Source organism: Taudactylus pleione, unplaced genomic scaffold (genome assembly GCF_031769625.1).
Source record: "Taudactylus pleione unplaced genomic scaffold, aTauple2 ptg000192l, whole genome shotgun sequence".
NCBI classification, from domain to species: domain Eukaryota; kingdom Metazoa; phylum Chordata; class Amphibia; order Anura; family Myobatrachidae; genus Taudactylus; species Taudactylus pleione.
The window spans coordinates 3,743,804-3,771,181 of record NW_028284594.1 but is presented as its reverse complement, the minus strand read 5'-3'; the positions used below and the strand labels follow the sequence as shown (position 1 = coordinate 3,771,181).

The window sequence follows — 27,378 nt, the reverse complement described above, 5'->3', positions numbered from 1 at the left end:
TGTAGGCACTCACAAATCTTGTCACTGCACTTTTCCTATATGCATACCTTAGAAAACTATCTACTGGACCATAAGGAAATATTTTATTTATTCTACAAATTCATTTTTACATAAATGTATATGGTGTTTTAAAAACAAAAAGCTATTTTCTTAAAATCAATTGAAAAATCCAAAGAAAAATCTTCAGGTGGGTGGCTCGTTGGTCTAGGGGTATGATTCTCGCTTAGGGTGCGAGAGGTCCCGGGTTCAAATCCCGGATGAGCCCAAATTTTCAGATTTTTTGAAATGGTTCTATTATCTTATTGTAGTCAATTTCCTGAGTGAATTTCAACTGAATGTTGTTTTTTCAAAACTCTCAAAATAGATTGTATTTACAAATTTGCACAATTGAATTTTGTTTTTTCTCAAACTGCTAAAATTATTTGTAAGTACTTATCTGCACACAGCAGGTGACATGTCTTGGGTTTTATCCATCAGAAAAACTCTGCTGGGCATCATAAAACTTTGCACAGCAATTTTCAAGCAAGTATACTTAGAAAATTATTGACTATTAGGAAATATTTTATTTATGCTAATATTTCCTCTTTGTACACATTAGTGACTGCTTTAAATTAATATAATTTTCACATAAAATTGGTCAAGATATCAAATAAAACATGCTTACTTGATGATTCTATGATTTTCGTTTTGGGCGCGACAGGTCCCAGGTTCAATTCCGTGACGAGCCCTCTCTTTCTTTTTACGGTGCATCTCATGGTTTATATATATCTGATTTTCTCAATTGGCTAAGTCAATAGCATCAACTGAGTTTTGTTTTTGCCATACTCCCAATAGAATTTGTACATACTTATGAATCTTGCCTTCATCATTTTCCAATTGCCTTTCTTCTATATATGCATGATTTGCACATAGCTTTTTACAAGTCTTGGGTTTTATCGATCAGACAAGTCCAAACTCTGTCGCCATTTTTATATCTTGTCACTGCACTTTCCAAATAAGCACACATAGAAAACTATCAATAGAATCTTACGAAAACATTTTAGTTGTACTACAAATAAGAGCATACTTATTCAAATTTCAACCGTATTGTGGTATATCAGGAAAACTGCAGGTTCCCTTCTGTCTAGATAGCTTTGAATGTTTTAAAAGAATAGTCTCACTTTGAAACACAAAAGTTCAAAAATGAAATTGCAAGGTTTTCTTTTGCCTTTCTTCTGTGTCTGGAAGCATGATTTGTACATTGCATATGACAAGTCTTTAGCTTCGTCCATGAGAGAAGTCCAAACTCTGTAGGCACTCACAAATCTTGTCCCTGCACTTTTCCTATATGCATACCTTAGAAAACTATCTACTGGACCATAAGGAAATATTTTATTTATTCTACAAATTCATTTTTACATAAATGTATATGGTGTTTTAAAAACAAAAAGCTATTTTCTAAAAATCAATTGAAAAATCCAAAGAAAAATCTTCAGGTAGGTGGCTCATTGGTCTAGGGGTATGATTCTCGCTTAGGGTGCGAGAGGTCCTGGGTTCAAATCCGGGACGAGCCCAAATTTTCAGATTCTTTGAAATGGTTCTATTATCTTATTGTCGTCAATTTCCTGAGTGAATTTCAACTGAATGTTGTTTTTTCAAAACTCTCAAAATAGATTGTATTTACTAATTTGCACAATTGAATTTTGTTTTTTGTCAAACTGCTAAAATTATTTGTAAGTACTTTTCTGCACACAGCAGGTGACATGTCTTGGGTTTTATCCATCAGAAAAACTCTGCTGGGCATCATAAAACTTTGCACAGCAATTTCCAAGCAAGTATACTTAGAAAATTATTGACTATTAGGAAATATTTTATTTATGCTAATATTTCCTCCTTGTACACATTAGTGACTGCTTTAAATTAATATAATTTTCACATAAAATTGGTCAAGATATCAAATAAAACATGCTTACTTGATGATTCTATGATTTTCGTTTTGGGCGCGACAGGTCCCAGGTTCAATTCCGTGACGAGCCCTCTCTTTCTTTTTACGGTGCATCTCATGGTTTATATATATCTGATTTTCTCAATTGGCTAAGTCAATAGCATCAACTGAGTTTTGTTTTTGCCATACTCCCAATAGAATTTGTACATACTTATGAATCTTGCCTTCATCATTTTCCTATTGCCTTACTTCTATTTATGCATGATTTACACATAGCTTTTTACAAGTCTTGGGTTTTATCGATCAGACAAGTCCAAACTCTGTCGCCATTTTTATATCTTGTCACTGCACTTTCCAAATAAGCACACATAGAAAACTATCAATAGAATCTTACGAAAACATTTTAGTTGTACTACAAATAAGAGCATACTTATTAAAATTTCAACCGTATTGTGGTATATCAGGAAAACTGCAGGTTCCCTTCTGTCTAGATAGCTTTGAATGTTTTAAAAGAATAGTCTCACTTTGAAACACAAAAGTTCAAAAATGAAATTGCAAGGTTTTCTTTTGCCTTTCTTCTGTGTCTGGAAGCATGATTTGTACATTGCATATGACAAGTCTTTAGCTTCGTCCATGAGAGAAGTCCAAAGTCTGTAGGCACTCACAAATCTTGTCACTGCACTTTTCCTATATGCATACCTTAGAAAACTATCTACTGGACCATAAGGAAATATTTTATTTATTCTACAAATTCATTTTTACATAAATGTATATGGTGTTTTAAAAACAAAAAGCTATTTTCTTAAAATCAATTGAAAAATCCAAAGAAAAATCTTCAGGTGGGTGGCTCGTTGGTCTAGGGGTATGATTCTCGCTTAGGGTGCGAGAGGTCCCGGGTTCAAATCCCGGATGAGCCCAAATTTTCAGATTTTTTGAAATGGTTCTATTATCTTATTGTAGTCAATTTCCTGAGTGAATTTCAACTGAATGTTGTTTTTTCAAAACTCTCAAAATAGATTGTATTTACAAATTTGCACAATTGAATTTTGTTTTTTCTCAAACTGCTAAAATTATTTGTAAGTACTTATCTGCACACAGCAGGTGACATGTCTTGGGTTTTATCCATCAGAAAAACTCTGCTGGGCATCATAAAACTTTGCACAGCAATTTTCAAGCAAGTATACTTAGAAAATTATTGACTATTAGGAAATATTTTATTTATGCTAATATTTCCTCTTTGTACACATTAGTGACTGCTTTAAATTAATATAATTTTCACATAAAATTGGTCAAGATATCAAATAAAACATGCTTACTTGATGATTCTATGATTTTCGTTTTGGGCGCGACAGGTCCCAGGTTCAATTCCGTGACGAGCCCTCTCTTTCTTTTTACGGTGCATCTCATGGTTTATATATATCTGATTTTCTCAATTGGCTAAGTCAATAGCATCAACTGAGTTTTGTTTTTGCCATACTCCCAATAGAATTTGTACATACTTATGAATCTTGCCTTCATCATTTTCCAATTGCCTTTCTTCTATATATGCATGATTTGCACATAGCTTTTTACAAGTCTTGGGTTTTATCGATCAGACAAGTCCAAACTCTGTCGCCATTTTTATATCTTGTCACTGCACTTTCCAAATAAGCACACATAGAAAACTATCAATAGAATCTTACGAAAACATTTTAGTTGTACTACAAATAAGAGCATACTTATTAAAATTTCAACCGTATTGTGGTATATCAGGAAAACTGCAGGTTCCCTTCTGTCTAGATAGCTTTGAATGTTTTAAAAGAATAGTCTCACTTTGAAACACAAAAGTTCAAAAATGAAATTGCAAGGTTTTCTTTTGCCTTTCTTCTGTGTCTGGAAGCATGATTTGTACATTGCATATGACAAGTCTTTAGCTTCGTCCATGAGAGAAGTCCAAACTCTGTAGGCACTCACAAATCTTGTCCCTGCACTTTTCCTATATGCATACCTTAGAAAACTATCTACTGGACCATAAGGAAATATTTTATTTATTCTACAAATTCATTTTTACATAAATGTATATGGTGTTTTAAAAACAAAAAGCTATTTTCTAAAAATCAATTGAAAAATCCAAAGAAAAATCTTCAGGTAGGTGGCTCATTGGTCTAGGGGTATGATTCTCGCTTAGGGTGCGAGAGGTCCTGGGTTCAAATCCGGGACGAGCCCAAATTTTCAGATTCTTTGAAATGGTTCTATTATCTTATTGTCGTCAATTTCCTGAGTGAATTTCAACTGAATGTTGTTTTTTCAAAACTCTCAAAATAGATTGTATTTACTAATTTGCACAATTGAATTTTGTTTTTTGTCAAACTGCTAAAATTATTTGTAAGTACTTTTCTGCACACAGCAGGTGACATGTCTTGGGTTTTATCCATCAGAAAAACTCTGCTGGGCATCATAAAACTTTGCACAGCAATTTCCAAGCAAGTATACTTAGAAAATTATTGACTATTAGGAAATATTTTATTTATGCTAATATTTCCTCCTTGTACACATTAGTGACTGCTTTAAATTAATATAATTTTCACATAAAATTGGTCAAGATATCAAATAAAACATGCTTACTTGATGATTCTATGATTTTCGTTTTGGGCGCGACAGGTCCCAGGTTCAATTCCGTGACGAGCCCTCTCTTTCTTTTTACGGTGCATCTCATGGTTTATATATATCTGATTTTCTCAATTGGCTAAGTCAATAGCATCAACTGAGTTTTGTTTTTGCCATACTCCCAATAGAATTTGTACATACTTATGAATCTTGCCTTCATCATTTTCCAATTGCCTTTCTTCTATATATGCATGATTTGCACATAGCTTTTTACAAGTCTTGGGTTTTATCGATCAGACAAGTCCAAACTCTGTTGCCATTTTTATATCTTGTCACTGCACTTTCCAAATAAGCACACATAGAAAACTATCAATAGAATCTTACGAAAACATTTTAGTTGTACTACAAATAAGAGCATACTTATTAAAATTTCAACCGTATTGTGGTATATCAGGAAAACTGCAGGTTCCCTTCTGTCTAGATAGCTTTGAATGTTTTAAAAGAATAGTCTCACTTTGAAACACAAAAGTTCAAAAATGAAATTGCAAGGTTTTCTTTTGCCTTTCTTCTGTGTCTGGAAGCATGATTTGTACATTGCATATGACAAGTCTTTAGCTTCGTCCATGAGAGAAGTCCAAACTCTGTAGGCACTCACATATCTTGTCCCTGCACTTTTCCTATATGCATACCTTAGAAAACTATCTAATGGACCATAAGGAAATATTTTATTTATTCTACAAATTCATTTTTACATAAATGTATATGGTGTTTTAAAAACAAAAAGCTATTTTCTAAAAATCAATTGAAAAATCCAAAGAAAAATCTTCAGGTAGGTGGCTCATTGGTCTAGGGGTATGATTCTCGCTTAGGGTGCGAGAGGTCCCGGGTTCAAATCCCGGACGAGCCCAAATTTTCAGATTCTTTGAAATGGTTCTATTATCTTATTGTAGTCAATTTCCTGAGTGAATTTCAACTGAATGTTGTTTTTTCAAAACCCTCAAAATAGATTGTATTTACTAATTTGCACAATTGAATTTTGTTTTTTCTCAAACTGCTAAAATTATTTGTAAGTACTTATCTGCACACAGCAGGTGACATGTCTTGGGTTTTATCCATCAGAAAAACTCTGCTGGGCATCATAAAACTTTGCACAGCAATTTTCAAGCAAGTATACTTAGAAAATTATTGACTATTAGGAAATATTTTATTTATGCTAATATTTCCTCCTTGTACACATTAGTGACTGCTTTAAATTAATATAATTTTCACATAAAATTGGTCAAGATATCAAATAAAACATGCTTACTTGATGATTCTATGATTTTCGTTTTGGGCGCGACAGGTCCCAGGTTCAATTCCGTGACGAGCCCTCTCTTTCTTTTTACGGTGCATCTCATGGTTTATATATATCTGATTTTCTCAATTGGCTAAGTCAATAGCATCAACTGAGTTTTGTTTTTGCCATACTCCCAATAGAATTTGTACATAATTATGAATCTTGCCTTCATCATTTTCCAATTGCCTTTCTTCTATATATGCATGATTTGCACATAGCTTTTTACAAGTCTTGGGTTTTATCGATCAGACAAGTCCAAACTCTGTCGCCATTTTTATATCTTGTCACTGCACTTTCCAAATAAGCACACATAGAAAACTATCAATAGAATCTTACGAAAACATTTTAGTTGTACTACAAATAAGAGCATACTTATTCAAATTTCAACCGTATTGTGGTATATCAGGAAAACTGCAGGTTCCCTTCTGTCTAGATAGCTTTGAATGTTTTAAAAGAATAGTCTCACTTTGAAACACAAAAAGTTCAAAAATGAAATTGCAAGGTTTTCTTTTGCCTTTCTTCTGTGTCTGGAAGCATGATTTGTACATTGCATATGACAAGTCTTTAGCTTCGTCCATGAGAGAAGTCCAAACTCTGTAGGCACTCACAAATCTTGTCCCTGCACTTTTCCTATATGCATACCTTAGAAAACTATCTACTGGACCATAAGGAAATATTTTATTTATTCTACAAATTCATTTTTACATAAATGTATAGGGTGTTTTAAAAACAAAACGCTATTTTCTAAAAATCAATTGAAAAATCCAAAGAAAAATCTTCAGGTAGGTGGCTCATTGGTCTAGGGGTATGATTCTCGCTAAGGGTGCGAGAGGTCCCGGGTTCAAATCCTGGACGAGCCCAAATTTTCAGATTCTTTGAAATGGTTCTATTATCTTATTGTAGTTAATTTCAACTGAATGTTGTTTTTTCAAAACCCTCAAAATAGATTGTATTTACTAATTTGCACAATTGAATTTTGTTTTTTGTCAAACTGCTAAAATTATTTGTAAGTACTTTTCTGCACACAGCAGGTGACATGTCTTGGGTTTTATCCATCAGAAAAACTCTGCTGGGCATCATAAAACTTTGCACAGCAATTTCCAAGCAAGTATACTTAGAAAATTATTGACTATTAGGAAATATTTTATTTATGCTAATATTTCCTCCTTGTACACATTAGTGACTGCTTTAAAATAATATAATTTTCACATAAAATTGGTCAAGATATCAAATAAAACATGCTTACTTGATGATTCTATGATTATCGTTTTGGGCGCGACAGGTCCCTGGTTCAATTCCCTTACGAGCCCTCTCTTTCTTTTTACGGTGCATCTCATGGTTTATATATATCTGATTTTCTCAATTGGCTAAGTCAATAGCATCAACTGAGTTTTGTTTTTGCCATACTCCCAATAGAATTTGTACATACTTATGAATCTTGCCTTCATCATTTTCCTATTGCCTTACTTCTATTTATGCATGATTTACACATAGCTTTTTACAAGTCTTGGGTTTTATCGATCAGACAAGTCCAAACTCTGTCGCCATTTTTATATCTTGTCACTGCACTTTCCAAATAAGCACACATAGAAAACTATCAATAGAATCTTACGAAAACATTTTAGTTGTACTACAAATAAGAGCATACTTATTAAAATTTCAACCGTATTGTGGTATATCAGGAAAACTGCAGGTTCCCTTCTGTCTAGATAGCTTTGAATGTTTTAAAAGAATAGTCTCACTTTGAAACACAAAAGTTCAAAAATGAAATTGCAAGGTTTTCTTTTGCCTTTCTTCTGTGTCTGGAAGCATGATTTGTACATTGCATATGACAAGTCTTTAGCTTCGTCCATGAGAGAAGTCCAAAGTCTGTAGGCACTCACAAATCTTGTCACTGCACTTTTCCTATATGCATACCTTAGAAAACTATCTACTGGACCATAAGGAAATATTTTATTTATTCTACAAATTCATTTTTACATAAATGTATATGGTGTTTTAAAAACAAAAAGCTATTTTCTTAAAATCAATTGAAAAATCCAAAGAAAAATCTTCAGGTGGGTGGCTCGTTGGTCTAGGGGTATGATTCTCGCTTAGGGTGCGAGAGGTCCCGGGTTCAAATCCCGGATGAGCCCAAATTTTCAGATTTTTTGAAATGGTTCTATTATCTTATTGTAGTCAATTTCCTGAGTGAATTTCAACTGAATGTTGTTTTTTCAAAACTCTCAAAATAGATTGTATTTACAAATTTGCACAATTGAATTTTGTTTTTTCTCAAACTGCTAAAATTATTTGTAAGTACTTATCTGCACACAGCAGGTGACATGTCTTGGGTTTTATCCATCAGAAAAACTCTGCTGGGCATCATAAAACTTTGCACAGCAATTTTCAAGCAAGTATACTTAGAAAATTATTGACTATTAGGAAATATTTTATTTATGCTAATATTTCCTCTTTGTACACATTAGTGACTGCTTTAAATTAATATAATTTTCACATAAAATTGGTCAAGATATCAAATAAAACATGCTTACTTGATGATTCTATGATTTTCGTTTTGGGCGCGACAGGTCCCAGGTTCAATTCCGTGACGAGCCCTCTCTTTCTTTTTACGGTGCATCTCATGGTTTATATATATCTGATTTTCTCAATTGGCTAAGTCAATAGCATCAACTGAGTTTTGTTTTTGCCATACTCCCAATAGAATTTGTACATACTTATGAATCTTGCCTTCATCATTTTCCAATTGCCTTTCTTCTATATATGCATGATTTGCACATAGCTTTTTACAAGTCTTGGGTTTTATCGATCAGACAAGTCCAAACTCTGTCGCCATTTTTATATCTTGTCACTGCACTTTCCAAATAAGCACACATAGAAAACTATCAATAGAATCTTACGAAAACATTTTAGTTGTACTACAAATAAGAGCATACTTATTCAAATTTCAACCGTATTGTGGTATATCAGGAAAACTGCAGGTTCCCTTCTGTCTAGATAGCTTTGAATGTTTTAAAAGAATAGTCTCACTTTGAAACACAAAAGTTCAAAAATGAAATTGCAAGGTTTTCTTTTGCCTTTCTTCTGTGTCTGGAAGCATGATTTGTACATTGCATATGACAAGTCTTTAGCTTCGTCCATGAGAGAAGTCCAAACTCTGTAGGCACTCACAAATCTTGTCCCTGCACTTTTCCTATATGCATACCTTAGAAAACTATCTACTGGACCATAAGGAAATATTTTATTTATTCTACAAATTCATTTTTACATAAATGTATATGGTGTTTTAAAAACAAAAAGCTATTTTCTAAAAATCAATTGAAAAATCCAAAGAAAAATCTTCAGGTAGGTGGCTCATTGGTCTAGGGGTATGATTCTCGCTTAGGGTGCGAGAGGTCCTGGGTTCAAATCCGGGACGAGCCCAAATTTTCAGATTCTTTGAAATGGTTCTATTATCTTATTGTCGTCAATTTCCTGAGTGAATTTCAACTGAATGTTGTTTTTTCAAAACTCTCAAAATAGATTGTATTTACTAATTTGCACAATTGAATTTTGTTTTTTGTCAAACTGCTAAAATTATTTGTAAGTACTTTTCTGCACACAGCAGGTGACATGTCTTGGGTTTTATCCATCAGAAAAACTCTGCTGGGCATCATAAAACTTTGCACAGCAATTTCCAAGCAAGTATACTTAGAAAATTATTGACTATTAGGAAATATTTTATTTATGCTAATATTTCCTCCTTGTACACATTAGTGACTGCTTTAAATTAATATAATTTTCACATAAAATTGGTCAAGATATCAAATAAAACATGCTTACTTGATGATTCTATGATTTTCGTTTTGGGCGCGACAGGTCCCAGGTTCAATTCCGTGACGAGCCCTCTCTTTCTTTTTACGGTGCATCTCATGGTTTATATATATCTGATTTTCTCAATTGGCTAAGTCAATAGCATCAACTGAGTTTTGTTTTTGCCATACTCCCAATAGAATTTGTACATACTTATGAATCTTGCCTTCATCATTTTCCTATTGCCTTACTTCTATTTATGCATGATTTACACATAGCTTTTTACAAGTCTTGGGTTTTATCGATCAGACAAGTCCAAACTCTGTCGCCATTTTTATATCTTGTCACTGCACTTTCCAAATAAGCACACATAGAAAACTATCAATAGAATCTTACGAAAACATTTTAGTTGTACTACAAATAAGAGCATACTTATTAAAATTTCAACCGTATTGTGGTATATCAGGAAAACTGCAGGTTCCCTTCTGTCTAGATAGCTTTGAATGTTTTAAAAGAATAGTCTCACTTTGAAACACAAAAGTTCAAAAATGAAATTGCAAGGTTTTCTTTTGCCTTTCTTCTGTGTCTGGAAGCATGATTTGTACATTGCATATGACAAGTCTTTAGCTTCGTCCATGAGAGAAGTCCAAAGTCTGTAGGCACTCACAAATCTTGTCACTGCACTTTTCCTATATGCATACCTTAGAAAACTATCTACTGGACCATAAGGAAATATTTTATTTATTCTACAAATTCATTTTTACATAAATGTATATGGTGTTTTAAAAACAAAAAGCTATTTTCTTAAAATCAATTGAAAAATCCAAAGAAAAATCTTCAGGTGGGTGGCTCGTTGGTCTAGGGGTATGATTCTCGCTTAGGGTGCGAGAGGTCCCGGGTTCAAATCCCGGATGAGCCCAAATTTTCAGATTTTTTGAAATGGTTCTATTATCTTATTGTAGTCAATTTCCTGAGTGAATTTCAACTGAATGTTGTTTTTTCAAAACTCTCAAAATAGATTGTATTTACAAATTTGCACAATTGAATTTTGTTTTTTCTCAAACTGCTAAAATTATTTGTAAGTACTTATCTGCACACAGCAGGTGACATGTCTTGGGTTTTATCCATCAGAAAAACTCTGCTGGGCATCATAAAACTTTGCACAGCAATTTTCAAGCAAGTATACTTAGAAAATTATTGACTATTAGGAAATATTTTATTTATGCTAATATTTCCTCTTTGTACACATTAGTGACTGCTTTAAATTAATATAATTTTCACATAAAATTGGTCAAGATATCAAATAAAACATGCTTACTTGATGATTCTATGATTTTCGTTTTGGGCGCGACAGGTCCCAGGTTCAATTCCGTGACGAGCCCTCTCTTTCTTTTTACGGTGCATCTCATGGTTTATATATATCTGATTTTCTCAATTGGCTAAGTCAATAGCATCAACTGAGTTTTGTTTTTGCCATACTCCCAATAGAATTTGTACATACTTATGAATCTTGCCTTCATCATTTTCCAATTGCCTTTCTTCTATATATGCATGATTTGCACATAGCTTTTTACAAGTCTTGGGTTTTATCGATCAGACAAGTCCAAACTCTGTCGCCATTTTTATATCTTGTCACTGCACTTTCCAAATAAGCACACATAGAAAACTATCAATAGAATCTTACGAAAACATTTTAGTTGTACTACAAATAAGAGCATACTTATTAAAATTTCAACCGTATTGTGGTATATCAGGAAAACTGCAGGTTCCCTTCTGTCTAGATAGCTTTGAATGTTTTAAAAGAATAGTCTCACTTTGAAACACAAAAGTTCAAAAATGAAATTGCAAGGTTTTCTTTTGCCTTTCTTCTGTGTCTGGAAGCATGATTTGTACATTGCATATGACAAGTCTTTAGCTTCGTCCATGAGAGAAGTCCAAACTCTGTAGGCACTCACAAATCTTGTCCCTGCACTTTTCCTATATGCATACCTTAGAAAACTATCTACTGGACCATAAGGAAATATTTTATTTATTCTACAAATTCATTTTTACATAAATGTATATGGTGTTTTAAAAACAAAAAGCTATTTTCTAAAAATCAATTGAAAAATCCAAAGAAAAATCTTCAGGTAGGTGGCTCATTGGTCTAGGGGTATGATTCTCGCTTAGGGTGCGAGAGGTCCTGGGTTCAAATCCGGGACGAGCCCAAATTTTCAGATTCTTTGAAATGGTTCTATTATCTTATTGTCGTCAATTTCCTGAGTGAATTTCAACTGAATGTTGTTTTTTCAAAACTCTCAAAATAGATTGTATTTACTAATTTGCACAATTGAATTTTGTTTTTTGTCAAACTGCTAAAATTATTTGTAAGTACTTTTCTGCACACAGCAGGTGACATGTCTTGGGTTTTATCCATCAGAAAAACTCTGCTGGGCATCATAAAACTTTGCACAGCAATTTCCAAGCAAGTATACTTAGAAAATTATTGACTATTAGGAAATATTTTATTTATGCTAATATTTCCTCCTTGTACACATTAGTGACTGCTTTAAATTAATATAATTTTCACATAAAATTGGTCAAGATATCAAATAAAACATGCTTACTTGATGATTCTATGATTTTCGTTTTGGGCGCGACAGGTCCCAGGTTCAATTCCGTGACGAGCCCTCTCTTTCTTTTTACGGTGCATCTCATGGTTTATATATATCTGATTTTCTCAATTGGCTAAGTCAATAGCATCAACTGAGTTTTGTTTTTGCCATACTCCCAATAGAATTTGTACATACTTATGAATCTTGCCTTCATCATTTTCCAATTGCCTTTCTTCTATATATGCATGATTTGCACATAGCTTTTTACAAGTCTTGGGTTTTATCGATCAGACAAGTCCAAACTCTGTTGCCATTTTTATATCTTGTCACTGCACTTTCCAAATAAGCACACATAGAAAACTATCAATAGAATCTTACGAAAACATTTTAGTTGTACTACAAATAAGAGCATACTTATTAAAATTTCAACCGTATTGTGGTATATCATGAAAACTGCAGGTTCCCTTCTGTCTAGATAGCTTTGAATGTTTTAAAAGAATAGTCTCACTTTGAAACACAAAAGTTCAAAAATGAAATTGCAAGGTTTTCTTTTGCCTTTCTTCTGTGTCTGGAAGCATGATTTGTACATTGCATATGACAAGTCTTTAGCTTCGTCCATGAGAGAAGTCCAAACTCTGTAGGCACTCACAAATCTTGTCCCTGCACTTTTCCTATATGCATACCTTAGAAAACTATCTACTGGACCATAAGGAAATATTTTATTTATTCTACAAATTCATTTTTACATAAATGTATATGGTGTTTTAAAAACAAAAAGCTATTTTCTAAAAATCAATTGAAAAATCCAAAGAAAAATCTTCAGGTAGGTGGCTCATTGGTCTAGGGGTATGATTCTCGCTTAGGGTGCAAGAGGTCCTGGGTTCAAATCCCGGACGAGCCCAAATTTTCAGATTCTTTGAAATGGTTCTATTATCTTATTGTAGTCAATTTCCTGAGTGAATTTCAACTGAATGTTGTTTTTTCAAAACTCTCAAAATAGATTGTATTTACCAATTTTCACAATTGAATTTTGTTTTTTGTCAAACTGCTAAAATTATTTGTAAGTACTTTTCTGCACACAGCAGGTGACATGTCTTGGGTTTTATCCATCAGAAAAACTCTGCTGGGCATCATAAAACTTTGCACAGCAATTTCCAAGCAAGTATACTTAGAAAATTATTGACTATTAGGAAATATTTTATTTATGCTAATATTTCCTCCTTGTACACATTAGTGACTGCTTTAAATTAATATAATTTTCACATAAAATTGGTCAAGATATCAAATAAAACATGCTTACTTGATGATTCTATGATTTTCGTTTTGGGCGCGACAGGTCCCAGGTTCAATTCCGTGACGAGCCCTCTCTTTCTTTTTACGGTGCATCTCATGGTTTATATATATCTGATTTTCTCAATTGGCTAAGTCAATAGCATCAACTGAGTTTTGTTTTTGCCATACTCCCAATAGAATTTGTACATACTTATGAATCTTGCCTTCATCATTTTCCAATTGCCTTTCTTCTATATATGCATGATTTGCACATAGCTTTTTACAAGTCTTGGGTTTTATCGATCAGACAAGTCCAAACTCTGTTGCCATTTTTATATCTTGTCACTGCACTTTCCAAATAAGCACACATAGAAAACTATCAATAGAATCTTACGAAAACATTTTAGTTGTACTACAAATAAGAGCATACTTATTAAAATTTCAACCGTATTGTGGTATATCAGGAAAACTGCAGGTTCCCTTCTGTCTAGATAGCTTTGAATGTTTTAAAAGAATAGTCTCACTTTGAAACACAAAAGTTCAAAAATGAAATTGCAAGGTTTTCTTTTGCCTTTCTTCTGTGTCTGGAAGCATGATTTGTACATTGCATATGACAAGTCTTTAGCTTCGTCCATGAGAGAAGTCCAAACTCTGTAGGCACTCACATATCTTGTCCCTGCACTTTTCCTATATGCATACCTTAGAAAACTATCTAATGGACCATAAGGAAATATTTTATTTATTCTACAAATTCATTTTTACATAAATGTATATGGTGTTTTAAAAACAAAAAGCTATTTTCTAAAAATCAATTGAAAAATCCAAAGAAAAATCTTCAGGTAGGTGGCTCATTGGTCTAGGGGTATGATTCTCGCTTAGGGTGCGAGAGGTCCCGGGTTCAAATCCCGGACGAGCCCAAATTTTCAGATTCTTTGAAATGGTTCTATTATCTTATTGTAGTCAATTTCCTGAGTGAATTTCAACTGAATGTTGTTTTTTCAAAACCCTCAAAATAGATTGTATTTACTAATTTGCACAATTGAATTTTGTTTTTTCTCAAACTGCTAAAATTATTTGTAAGTACTTATCTGCACACAGCAGGTGACATGTCTTGGGTTTTATCCATCAGAAAAACTCTGCTGGGCATCATAAAACTTTGCACAGCAATTTTCAAGCAAGTATACTTAGAAAATTATTGACTATTAGGAAATATTTTATTTATGCTAATATTTCCTCCTTGTACACATTAGTGACTGCTTTAAATTAATATAATTTTCACATAAAATTGGTCAAGATATCAAATAAAACATGCTTACTTGATGATTCTATGATTTTCGTTTTGGGCGCGACAGGTCCCAGGTTCAATTCCGTGACGAGCCCTCTCTTTCTTTTTACGGTGCATCTCATGGTTTATATATATCTGATTTTCTCAATTGGCTAAGTCAATAGCATCAACTGAGTTTTGTTTTTGCCATACTCCCAATAGAATTTGTACATACTTATGAATCTTGCCTTCATCATTTTCCAATTGCCTTTCTTCTATATATGCATGATTTGCACATAGCTTTTTACAAGTCTTGGGTTTTATCGATCAGACAAGTCCAAACTCTGTCGCCATTTTTATATCTTGTCACTGCACTTTCCAAATAAGCACACATAGAAAACTATCAATAGAATCTTACGAAAACATTTTAGTTGTACTACAAATAAGAGCATACTTATTAAAATTTCAACCGTATTGTGGTATATCAGGAAAACTGCAGGTTCCCTTCTGTCTAGATAGCTTTGAATGTTTTAAAAGAATAGTCTCACTTTGAAACACAAAAGTTCAAAAATGAAATTGCAAGGTTTTCTTTTGCCTTTCTTCTGTGTCTGGAAGCATGATTTGTACATTGCATATGACAAGTCTTTAGCTTCGTCCATGAGAGAAGTCCAAACTCTGTAGGCACTCACAAATCTTGTCCCTGCACTTTTCCTATATGCATACCTTAGAAAACTATCTACTGGACCATAAGGAAATATTTTATTTATTCTACAAATTCATTTTTACATAAATGTATATGGTGTTTTAAAAACAAAAAGCTATTTTCTAAAAATCAATTGAAAAATCCAAAGAAAAATCTTCAGGTAGGTGGCTCATTGGTCTAGGGGTATGATTCTCGCTTAGGGTGCGAGAGGTCCTGGGTTCAAATCCCGGACGAGCCCAAATTTTCAGATTCTTTGAAATGGTTCTATTATCTTATTGTAGTCAATTTCCTGAGTGAATTTCAACTGAATGTTGTTTTTTCAAAACTCTCAAAATAGATTGTATTTACTAATTTGCACAATTGAATTTTGTTTTTTGTCAAACTGCTAAAATTATTTGTAAGTACTTTTCTGCACACAGCAGGTGACATGTCTTGGGTTTTATCCATCAGAAAAACTCTGCTGGGCATCATAAAACTTTGCACAGCAATTTTCAAGCAAGTATACTTAGAAAATTATTGACTATTAGGAAATATTTTATTTATGCTAATATTTCCTCCTTGTACACATTAGTGACTGCTTTAAATTAATATAATTTTCACATAAAATTGGTCAAGATATCAAATAAAACATGCTTACTTGATGATTCTATGATTTTCGTTTTGGGCGCGACAGGTCCCAGGTTCAATTCCGTGACGAGCCCTCTCTTTCTTTTTACGGTGCATCTCATGGTTTATATATATCTGATTTTCTCAATTGGCTAAGTCAATAGCATCAACTGAGTTTTGTTTTTGCCATACTCCCAATAGAATTTGTACATACTTATGAATCTTGCCTTCATCATTTTCCAATTGCCTTTCTTCTATATATGCATGATTTGCACATAGCTTTTTACAAGTCTTGGGTTTTATCAATCAGACAAGTCCAAACTCTGTTGCCATTTTTATATCTTGTCACTGCACTTTCCAAATAAGCACACATAGAAAACTATCAATAGAATCTTACGAAAACATTTTAGTTGTACTACAAATAAGAGCATACTTATTAAAATTTCAACCGTATTGTGGTATATCAGGAAAACTGCAGGTTCCCTTCTGTCTAGATAGCTTTGAATGTTTTAAAAGAATAGTCTCACTTTGAAACACAAAAAGTTCAAAAATGAAATTGCAAGGTTTTCTTTTGCCTTTCTTCTGTGTCTGGAAGCATGATTTGTACATTGCATATGACAAGTCTTTAGCTTCGTCCATGAGAGAAGTCCAAACTCTGTAGGCACTCACATAACTTGTCCCTGCACTTTTCCTATATGCATACCTTAGAAAACTATCTACTGGACCATAAGGAAATATTTTATTTATTCTACAAATTCATTTTTACATAAATGTATATGGTGTTTTAAAAACAAAAAGCTATTTTCTAAAAATCAATTGAAAAATCCAAAGAAAAATCTTCAGGTAGGTGGCTCATTGGTCTAGGGGTATGATTCTCGCTTAGGGTGCGAGAGGTCCTGTGTTCAAATCCCGGACGAGCCCAAATTTTCAGATTCTTTGAAATGGTTCTATTATCTTATTGTAGTCAATTTCCTGAGTGAATTTCAACTGAATGTTGTTTTTTCAAAACCCTCAAAATAGATTGTATTTACTAATTTGCACAATTGAATTTTGTTTTTTGTCAAACTGCTAAAATTATTTGTAAGTACTTATCTGCACACAGCATGTGACATGTCTTGGGTTTTATCCATCAGAATAACTCTGCTGGGCATCATAAAACTTTGCACAGCAATTTTCAAGCAAGTATACTTAGAAAATTATTGACTATTAGGAAATATTTTATTTATGCTAATATTTCCTCCTTGTACACATTAGTGACTGCTTTAAAATAATATAATTTTCACATAAAATTGGTTAAGATATCAAATAAAACATGCTTACTTGATGATTCTATGATTTTCGTTTTGGGCGCGACAGGTCCCTGGTTCAATTCCCTTACGAGCCCTCTCTTTCTTTTTACGGTGCATCTCATGGTTTATATATATCTGATTTTCTCAATTGGCTAAGTCAATAGCATCAACTGAGTTTTGTTTTAGCCATACTCCCAATAGAATTTGTACATACTTATGAATCTTGCCTTCATCATTTTCCTATTGCCTTACTTCTATTTATGCATGATTTACACATAGCTTTTTACAAGTCTTGGGTTTTATCGATCAGACAAGTCCAAACTCTGTCGCCATTTTTATATCTTGTCACTGCACTTTCCAAATAAGCACACATAGAAAACTATCAATAGAATCTTACGAAAACATTTTAGTTTTACTACAAATAAGAGCATACTTATTAAAATTTCAACCGTATTGTGGTATATCAGGAAAACTGCAGGTTCCCTTCTGTCTAGATAGCTTTGAATGTTTTAAAAGAATAGTCTCACTTTGAAACACAAAAGTTCAAAAATGAAATTGCAAGGTTTTCTTTTGCCTTTCTTCTGTGTCTGGAAGCATGATTTGTACATTGCATATGACAAGTCTTTAGCTTCGTCCATGAGAGAAGTCCAAACTCTGTAGGCACTCACATATCTTGTCCGTGCACTTTTCCTATATGCATACCTTAGAAAACTATCTACTGGACCATAAGGAAATATTTTATTTATCCTACAAATTCATTTTTACATAAATATATATGGTGTTTTAAAAACAAAAAGATATTTTCTAAAAATCAATTGAAAAATCCAAAGAAAAATGTTCATGTAGGTGGCCCGTTGGTCTAGGGGTATGATTCTCACTTAGGGTGCAAGAGGACCCGGGTTCATATCCCGGACGAGCGCAAATTTTCAGATTCTTTGAAATGGTTCTATTATCTTATTGTAGTCAATTTCCTGAGTGAATTTCAACTGAATGTTGTTTTTTCAAAACTCTCAAAATAGATTGTATTTACTAATTTGCACAATTGAATTTTGTTTTTTGTCAAACTGCTAAAATTATTTGTAAGTACTTATCTGCACACAACATGTGACATGTCTTGGGTTTTATCCATCAGAAAAACTCTGCTGGGCATCATAAAACTTTGCACAGCAATTTTCAAGCAAGTATACTTAGAAAATTATTGACTATTAGGAAATATTTTATTTATGCTAATATTTCCTCCTTGTACACATTAGTGACTGCTTTAAATTAATATAATTTTCACATAAAATTGGTCAAGATATCAAATAAAACATGCTTACTTGATGATTCTATGATTTTTGTTTTGGGCGCGACAGGTCCCAGGTTCAATTCCGTGACGAGCCCTCTCTTTCTTTTTACGGTGCATCTCATGGTTTATATATATCTGATTTTCTCAATTGGCTAAGTCAATAGCATCAACTGAGTTTTGTTTTTGCCATACTCCCAATAGAATTTGTACATACTTATGAATCTTGCATTCATAATTTTATTATTGCCTTTCTTCTATTTATGCATGATTTACACATAGCTTTTTACAAGTCTTGGGTTTTATCGATCAGACAAGTCCAAACTTTGTCGCCATTTTTATATCTAGTCACTGCACTTTCCAAATAAGCACACATAGAAAACTATCAATTGAATCTTACGGAAACATTTTAGTTGTTCTACAAATAAGAGCATACTTATTAAAATTTCAACCGTATTGTGGTATATCAGGAAAACTGCAGGTTCCCTACTGTCTAGATAGCTTTGAATGTTTTAAAAGAATATTCTCACTTTGAAACACAAAAAGTTCAAAAATGAAATTGCAAGGTTTTCTTTTGCCTTTCTTCTGTGTCTGGAAGCATGATTTGTACATTGCATATGACAAGTCTTTAGCTTCGTCCATGAGAGAAGTCCAAAGTCTGTAGGCACTCACAAATCTTGTCCCTGCACTTTTCCTATATGCATACCTTAGAAAACTATCTACTGGACCATAAGGAAATATTTTATTTATTCTACAAATTCATTTTTACATAAATGTATATGGTGTTTTAAAAACAAAAAGCTATTTTCTAAAAATCAATTGAAAAATCCAAAGAAAAATCTTCAGGTAGGTGGCTCATTGGTCTAGGGGTATGATTCTCGCTTAGGGTGCGAGGGGTCCTGGGTTCAAATCCCGGACGAGCCCAAATTTTCAGATTCTTTGAAATGGTTCTATTATCTTATTGTAGTCAATTTCCTGAGTGAATTTCAACTGAATGTTGTTTTTTCAAAACTCTCAAAATAGATTGTATTTACTAATTTGCACAATTGAATTTTGTTTTTTGTCAAACTGCTAAAATTATTTGTAAGTACTTTTCTGCACACAGCAGGTGACATGTCTTGGGTTTTATCCATCAGAAAAACTCTGCTGGGCATCATAAAACTTTGCACAGCAATTTCCAAGCAAGTATACTTAGAAAATTATTGACTATTAGGAAATATTTTATTTATGCTAATATTTCCTCCTTGTACACATTAGTGACTGCTTTAAATTAATATAATTTTCACATAAAATTGGTCAAGATATCAAATAAAACATGCTTACTTGATGATTCTATGATTTTCGTTTTGGGCGCGACAGGTCCCAGGTTCAATTCCGTGACGAGCCCTCTCTTTCTTTTTACGGTGCATCTCATGGTTTATATATATCTGATTTTCTCAATTGGCTAAGTCAATAGCATCAACTGAGTTTTGTTTTTGCCATACTCCCAATAGAATTTGTACATACTTATGAATCTTGCCTTCATCATTTTCCAATTGCCTTTCTTCTATATATGCATGATTTGCACATAGCTTTTTACAAGTCTTGGGTTTTATCGATCAGACAAGTCCAAACTCTGTCGCCATTTTTATATCTTGTCACTGCACTTTCCAAATAAGCACACATAGAAAACTATCAGTAGAATCTTACGAAAACATTTTAGTTGTACTACAAATAAGAGCATACTTATTCAAATTTCAACCGTATTGTGGTATATCAGGAAAACTGCAGGTTCCCTTCTGTCTAGATAGCTTTGAATGTTTTAAAAGAATAGTCTCACTTTGAAACACAAAAGTTCAAAAATGAAATTGCAAGGTTTTCTTTTGCCTTTCTTCTGTGTCTGGAAGCATGATTTGTACATTGCATATGACAAGTCTTTAGCTTCGTCCATGAGAGAAGTCCAAACTCTGTAGGCACTCACATATCTTGTCCCTGCACTTTTCCTATATGCATACCTTAGAAAACTATCTAATGGACCATAAGGAAATATTTTATTTATTCTACAAATTCATTTTTACATAAATGTATATGGTGTTTTAAAAACAAAAAGCTATTTTCTAAAAATCAATTGAAAAATCCAAAGAAAAATCTTCAGGTAGGTGGCTCATTGGTCTAGGGGTATGATTCTCGCTTAGGGTGCGAGAGGTCCCGGGTTCAAATCCCGGACGAGCCCAAATTTTCAGATTCTTTGAAATGGTTCTATTATCTTATTGTAGTCAATTTCCTGAGTGAATTTCAACTGAATGTTGTTTTTTCAAAACCCTCAAAATAGATTGTATTTAATAATTTGCACAATTGAATTTTGTTTTTTCTCAAACTGCTAAAATTATTTGTAAGTACTTATCTGCACACAGCAGGTGACATGTCTTGGGTTTTATCCATCAGAAAAACTCTGCTGGGCATCATAAAACTTTGCACAGCAATTTTCAAGCAAGTATACTTAGAAAATTATTGACTATTAGGAAATATTTTATTTATGCTAATATTTCCTCCTTGTACACATTAGTGACTGCTTTAAATTAATATAATTTTCACATAAAATTGGTCAAGATATCAAATAAAACATGCTTACTTGATGATTCTATGATTTTCGTTTTGGGCGCGACAGGTCCCAGGTTCAATTCCGTGACGAGCCCTCTCTTTCTTTTTACGGTGCATCTCATGGTTTATATATATCTGATTTTCTCAATTGGCTAAGTCAATAGCATCAACTGAGTTTTGTTTTTGCCATACTCCCAATAGAATTTGTACATACTTAGGAATCTTGCCTTCATCATTTTCCAATTGCCTTTCTTCTATATATGCATGATTTGCACATAGCTTTTTACAAGTCTTGGGTTTTATCGATCAGACAAGTCCAAACTCTGTCGCCATTTTTATATCTTGTCACTGCACTTTCCAAATAAGCACACATAGAAAACTATCAGTAGAATCTTACGAAAACATTTTAGTTGTACTACAAATAAGAGCATACTTATTAAAATTTCAACCGTATTGTGGTATATCAGGAAAACTGCAGGTTCCCTTCTGTCTAGATAGCTTTGAATGTTTTAAAAGAATAGTCTCACTTTGAAACACAAAAGTTCAAAAATGAAATTGCAAGGTTTTCTTTTGCCTTTCTTCTGTGTCTGGAAGCATGATTTGTACATTGCATATGACAAGTCTTTAGCTTCGTCCATGAGAGAAGTCCAAACTCTGTAGGCACTCACATATCTTGTCCCTGCACTTTTCCTATATGCATACCTTAGAAAACTATCTACTGGACCATAAGGAAATATTTTATTTATTCTACAAATTCATTTTTACATAAATGTATATGGTGTTTTAAAAACAAAAAGCTATTTTCTAAAAATCAATTGAAAAATCCAAAGAAAAATCTTCAGGTAGGTGGCTCGTTGGTCTAGGGGTATGATTCTCACTTAGGGTGCAAGAGGACCCGGGTTCATATCCCGGACGAGCGCAAATTTTCAGATTCTTTGAAATGGTTCTATTATCTTATTGTAGTCAATTTCCTGAGTGAATTTCAACTGAATGTTGTTTTTTCAAAACTCTCAAAATAGATTGTATTTACTAATTTGCACAATTGAATTTTGTTTTTTGTCAAACTGCTAAAATTATTTGTAAGTACTTATCTGCACACAACATGTGACATGTCTTGGGTTTTATCCATCAGAAAAACTCTGCTGGGCATCATAAAACTTTGCACAGCAATTTTCAAGCAAGTATACTTAGAAAATTATTGACTATTAGGAAATATTTTATTTATGCTAATATTTCCTCCTTGTACACATTAGTGACTGCTTTAAAATAATATAATTTTCACATAAAATTGGTTAAGATATCAAATAAAACATGCTTACTTGATGATTCTATGATTTTCGTTTTGGGCGCGACAGGTCCCTGGTTCAATTCCCTGACGAGCCCTCTCTTTCTTTTTATGGTGCATCTCATGGTTTATATATATCTGATTTTCTCAATTGGCTAAGTCAATAGCATCAACTGAGTTTTGTTTTTGCCATACTCCCAATAGAATTTGTACATACTTATGAATCTTGCATTCATAATTTTATTATTGCCTTTCTTCTATTTATGCATGATTTACACATAGCTTTTTACAAGTCTTGGGTTTTATCGATCAGACAAGTCCAAACTCAGCAGCCATTTTTATATCTAGTCACTGCACTTTCCAAATAAGCACACATAGAAAACTATCAATTGAATCTTACGGAAACATTTTAGTTGTTCTACAAATAAGAGCATACTTATTAAAATTTCAACCGTATTGTGGTATATCAGGAAAACTGCAGGTTCCCTTCTGTCTAGATAGCTTTGAATGTTTTAAAAGAATATTCTCACTTTGAAACACAAAAAGTTCAAAAATGAAATTGCAAGGTTTTCTTTTGCCTTTCTTCTGTGTCTGGAAGCATGATTTGTACATTGCATATGACAAGTCTTTAGCTTCGTCCATGAGAGAAGTCCAAAGTCTGTAGGCACTCACAAATCTTGTCCCTGCACTTTTCCTATATGCATACCTTAGAAAACTATCTACTGGACCATAAGGAAATATTTTATTTATTCTACAAATTCATTTTTACATAAATGTATATGGTGTTTTAAAAACAAAAAGCTATTTTCTAAAAATCAATTGAAAAATCCAAAGAAAAATCTTCAGGTAGGTGGCTCATTGGTCTAGGGGTATGATTCTCGCTTAGGGTGCGAGGGGTCCTGGGTTCAAATCCCGGACGAGCCCAAATTTTCAGATTCTTTGAAATGGTTCTATTATCTTATTGTAGTCAATTTCCTGAGTGAATTTCAACTGAATGTTGTTTTTTCAAAACTCTCAAAATAGATTGTATTTACTAATTTGCACAATTGAATTTTGTTTTTTGTCAAACTGCTAAAATTATTTGTAAGTACTTTTCTGCACACAGCAGGTGACATGTCTTGGGTTTTATCCATCAGAAAAACTCTGCTGGGCATCATAAAACTTTGCACAGCAATTTCCAAGCAAGTATACTTAGAAAATTATTGACTATTAGGAAATATTTTATTTATGCTAATATTTCCTCCTTGTACACATTAGTGACTGCTTTAAATTAATATAATTTTCACATAAAATTGGTCAAGATATCAAATAAAACATGCTTACTTGATGATTCTATGATTTTCGTTTTGGGCGCGACAGGTCCCAGGTTCAATTCCGTGACGAGCCCTCTCTTTCTTTTTACGGTGCATCTCATGGTTTATATATATCTGATTTTCTCAATTGGCTAAGTCAATAGCATCAACTGAGTTTTGTTTTTGCCATACTCCCAATAGAATTTGTACATACTTATGAATCTTGCCTTCATCATTTTCCAATTGCCTTTCTTCTATATATGCATGATTTGCACATAGCTTTTTACAAGTCTTGGGTTTTATCGATCAGACAAGTCCAAACTCTGTCGCCATTTTTATATCTTGTCACTGCACTTTCCAAATAAGCACACATAGAAAACTATCAGTAGAATCTTACGAAAACATTTTAGTTGTACTACAAATAAGAGCATACTTATTCAAATTTCAACCGTATTGTGGTATATCAGGAAAACTGCAGGTTCCCTTCTGTCTAGATAGCTTTGAATGTTTTAAAAGAATAGTCTCACTTTGAAACACAAAAGTTCAAAAATGAAATTGCAAGGTTTTCTTTTGCCTTTCTTCTGTGTCTGGAAGCATGATTTGTACATTGCATATGACAAGTCTTTAGCTTCGTCCATGAGAGAAGTCCAAACTCTGTAGGCACTCACATATCTTGTCCCTGCACTTTTCCTATATGCATACCTTAGAAAACTATCTAATGGACCATAAGGAAATATTTTATTTATTCTACAAATTCATTTTTACATAAATGTATATGGTGTTTTAAAAACAAAAAGCTATTTTCTAAAAATCAATTGAAAAATCCAAAGAAAAATCTTCAGGTAGGTGGCTCATTGGTCTAGGGGTATGATTCTCGCTTAGGGTGCGAGAGGTCCCGGGTTCAAATCCCGGACGAGCCCAAATTTTCAGATTCTTTGAAATGGTTCTATTATCTTATTGTAGTCAATTTCCTGAGTGAATTTCAACTGAATGTTGTTTTTTCAAAACCCTCAAAATAGATTGTATTTAATAATTTGCACAATTGAATTTTGTTTTTTCTCAAACTGCTAAAATTATTTGTAAGTACTTATCTGCACACAGCAGGTGACATGTCTTGGGTTTTATCCATCAGAAAAACTCTGCTGGGCATCATAAAACTTTGCACAGCAATTTTCAAGCAAGTATACTTAGAAAATTATTGACTATTAGGAAATATTTTATTTATGCTAATATTTCCTCCTTGTACACATTAGTGACTGCTTTAAATTAATATAATTTTCACATAAAATTGGTCAAGATATCAAATAAAACATGCTTACTTGATGATTCTATGATTTTCGTTTTGGGCGCGACAGGTCCCAGGTTCAATTCCGTGACGAGCCCTCTCTTTCTTTTTACGGTGCATCTCATGGTTTATATATATCTGATTTTCTCAATTGGCTAAGTCAATAGCATCAACTGAGTTTTGTTTTTGCCATACTCCCAATAGAATTTGTACATACTTAGGAATCTTGCCTTCATCATTTTCCAATTGCCTTTCTTCTATATATGCATGATTTGCACATAGCTTTTTACAAGTCTTGGGTTTTATCGATCAGACAAGTCCAAACTCTGTCGCCATTTTTATATCTTGTCACTGCACTTTCCAAATAAGCACACATAGAAAACTATCAGTAGAATCTTACGAAAACATTTTAGTTGTACTACAAATAAGAGCATACTTATTAAAATTTCAACCGTATTGTGGTATATCAGGAAAACTGCAGGTTCCCTTCTGTCTAGATAGCTTTGAATGTTTTAAAAGAATAGTCTCACTTTGAAACACAAAAGTTCAAAAATGAAATTGCAAGGTTTTCTTTTGCCTTTCTTCTGTGTCTGGAAGCATGATTTGTACATTGCATATGACAAGTCTTTAGCTTCGTCCATGAGAGAAGTCCAAACTCTGTAGGCACTCACATATCTTGTCCCTGCACTTTTCCTATATGCATACCTTAGAAAACTATCTAATGGACCATAAGGAAATATTTTATTTATTCTACAAATTCATTTTTACATAAATGTATATGGTGTTTTAAAAACAAAAAGCTATTTTCTAAAAATCAATTGAAAAATCCAAAGAAAAATCTTCAGGTAGGTGGCTCATTGGTCTAGGGGTATGATTCTCGCTTAGGGTGCGAGAGGTCCCGGGTTCAAATCCCGGACGAGCCCAAATATTCAGATTCTTTGAAATGGTTCTATTATCTTATTGTAGTCAATTTCCTGAGTGAATTTCAACTGAATGTTGTTTTTTCAAAACCCTCAAAATAGATTGTATTTACTAATTTGCACAATTGAATTTTGTTTTTTCTCAAACTGCTAAAATTATTTGTAAGTACTTATCTGCACACAGCAGGTGACATGTCTTGGGTTTTATCCATCAGAAAAACTCTGCTGGGCATCATAAAACTTTGCACAGCAATTTCCAAGCAAGTATACTTAGAAAATTATTGACTATTAGGAAATATTTTATTTATGCTAATATTTCCTCCTTGTACACATTAGTGACTGCTTTAAATTAATATAATTTTCACATAAAATTGGTCAAGATATCAAATAAAACATGCTTACTTGATGATTCTATGATTTTCGTTTTGGGCGCGACAGGTCCCAGGTTCAATTCCGTGACGAGCCCTCTCTTTCTTTTTACGGTGCATCTCATGGTTTATATATATCTGATTTTCTCAATTGGCTAAGTCAATAGCATCAACTGAGTTTTGTTTTTGCCATACTCCCAATAGAATTTGTACATACTTATGAATCTTGCCTTCATCATTTTCCAATTGCCTTTCTTCTATATATGCATGATTTGCACATAGCTTTTTACAAGTCTTGGGTTTTATCGATCAGACAAGTCCAAACTCTGTCGCCATTTTTATATCTTGTCACTGCACTTTCCAAATAAGCACACATAGAAAACTATCAATAGAATCTTACGAAAACATTTTAGTTGTACTACAAATAAGAGCATACTTATTAACATTTCAACTGTATTGTGGTATATCAGGAAAACTGCAGGTTCCCTTCTGTCTAGATAGCTTTGAATGTTTTAAAAGAATAGTCTCACTTTGAAACACAAAAAGTTAAAAAATGAAATTGCAAGGTTTTCTTTTGCCTTTCTTCTGTGTCTGGAAGCATGATTTGTACATTGCATATGACAAGTCTTTAGCTTCGTCCATGAGAGAAGTCCAAACTCTGTAGGCACTCACATATCTTGTCCGTGCACTTTTCCTATATGCATACCTTAGAAAACTATCTACTGGACCATAAGGAAATATTTTATTTATCCTACAAATTCATTTTTACATAAATATATATGGTGTTTTAAAAACAAAAAGATATTTTCTAAAAATCAATTGAAAAATCCAAAGAAAAATGTTCATGTAGGTGGCCCGTTGGTCTAGGGGTATGATTCTCACTTAGGGTACAAGAGGACCCGGGTTCATATCCCGGACGAGCGCAAATTTTCAGATTCTTTGAAATGGTTCTATTATCTTATTGTAGTCAATTTCCTGAGTGAATTTCAACTGAATG

General features: G+C 33.1%; 10 non-coding genes across 10 annotated transcripts; all 10 read left to right on the top strand.

Annotated features, from left to right (window-relative positions):
* Nucleotides 1-193: 193 nt before the first annotated feature.
* On the top strand, nt 194-265 carry TRNAP-AGG (transfer RNA proline (anticodon AGG)). The gene has a single exon. It is a non-coding gene; the product is annotated as a tRNA-Pro (tRNA).
* Nucleotides 266-2,769: 2,504 nt separating this feature from the next.
* TRNAP-AGG (transfer RNA proline (anticodon AGG)) lies at nt 2,770-2,841 on the top strand. The gene has a single exon. It is a non-coding gene; the product is annotated as a tRNA-Pro (tRNA).
* Nucleotides 2,842-5,345: 2,504 nt separating this feature from the next.
* On the top strand, nt 5,346-5,417 carry TRNAP-AGG (transfer RNA proline (anticodon AGG)). The gene has a single exon. It is a non-coding gene; the product is annotated as a tRNA-Pro (tRNA).
* Nucleotides 5,418-7,909: 2,492 nt separating this feature from the next.
* On the top strand, nt 7,910-7,981 carry TRNAP-AGG (transfer RNA proline (anticodon AGG)). The gene has a single exon. It is a non-coding gene; the product is annotated as a tRNA-Pro (tRNA).
* Nucleotides 7,982-10,485: 2,504 nt separating this feature from the next.
* On the top strand, nt 10,486-10,557 carry TRNAP-AGG (transfer RNA proline (anticodon AGG)). The gene has a single exon. It is a non-coding gene; the product is annotated as a tRNA-Pro (tRNA).
* A 3,792-nt stretch (nt 10,558-14,349) lies between these two features.
* On the top strand, nt 14,350-14,421 carry TRNAP-AGG (transfer RNA proline (anticodon AGG)). The gene has a single exon. It is a non-coding gene; the product is annotated as a tRNA-Pro (tRNA).
* A 1,216-nt stretch (nt 14,422-15,637) lies between these two features.
* On the top strand, nt 15,638-15,709 carry TRNAP-AGG (transfer RNA proline (anticodon AGG)). The gene has a single exon. It is a non-coding gene; the product is annotated as a tRNA-Pro (tRNA).
* Nucleotides 15,710-20,791: 5,082 nt separating this feature from the next.
* TRNAP-AGG (transfer RNA proline (anticodon AGG)) lies at nt 20,792-20,863 on the top strand. Its single transcript has one exon. It is a non-coding gene; the product is annotated as a tRNA-Pro (tRNA).
* A 3,793-nt stretch (nt 20,864-24,656) lies between these two features.
* Nucleotides 24,657-24,728, top strand: TRNAP-AGG (transfer RNA proline (anticodon AGG)). Its single transcript has one exon. It is a non-coding gene; the product is annotated as a tRNA-Pro (tRNA).
* Nucleotides 24,729-25,944: 1,216 nt separating this feature from the next.
* On the top strand, nt 25,945-26,016 carry TRNAP-AGG (transfer RNA proline (anticodon AGG)). The gene has a single exon. It is a non-coding gene; the product is annotated as a tRNA-Pro (tRNA).
* The last annotated feature ends 1,362 nt before the right edge of the window (nt 26,017-27,378 follow it).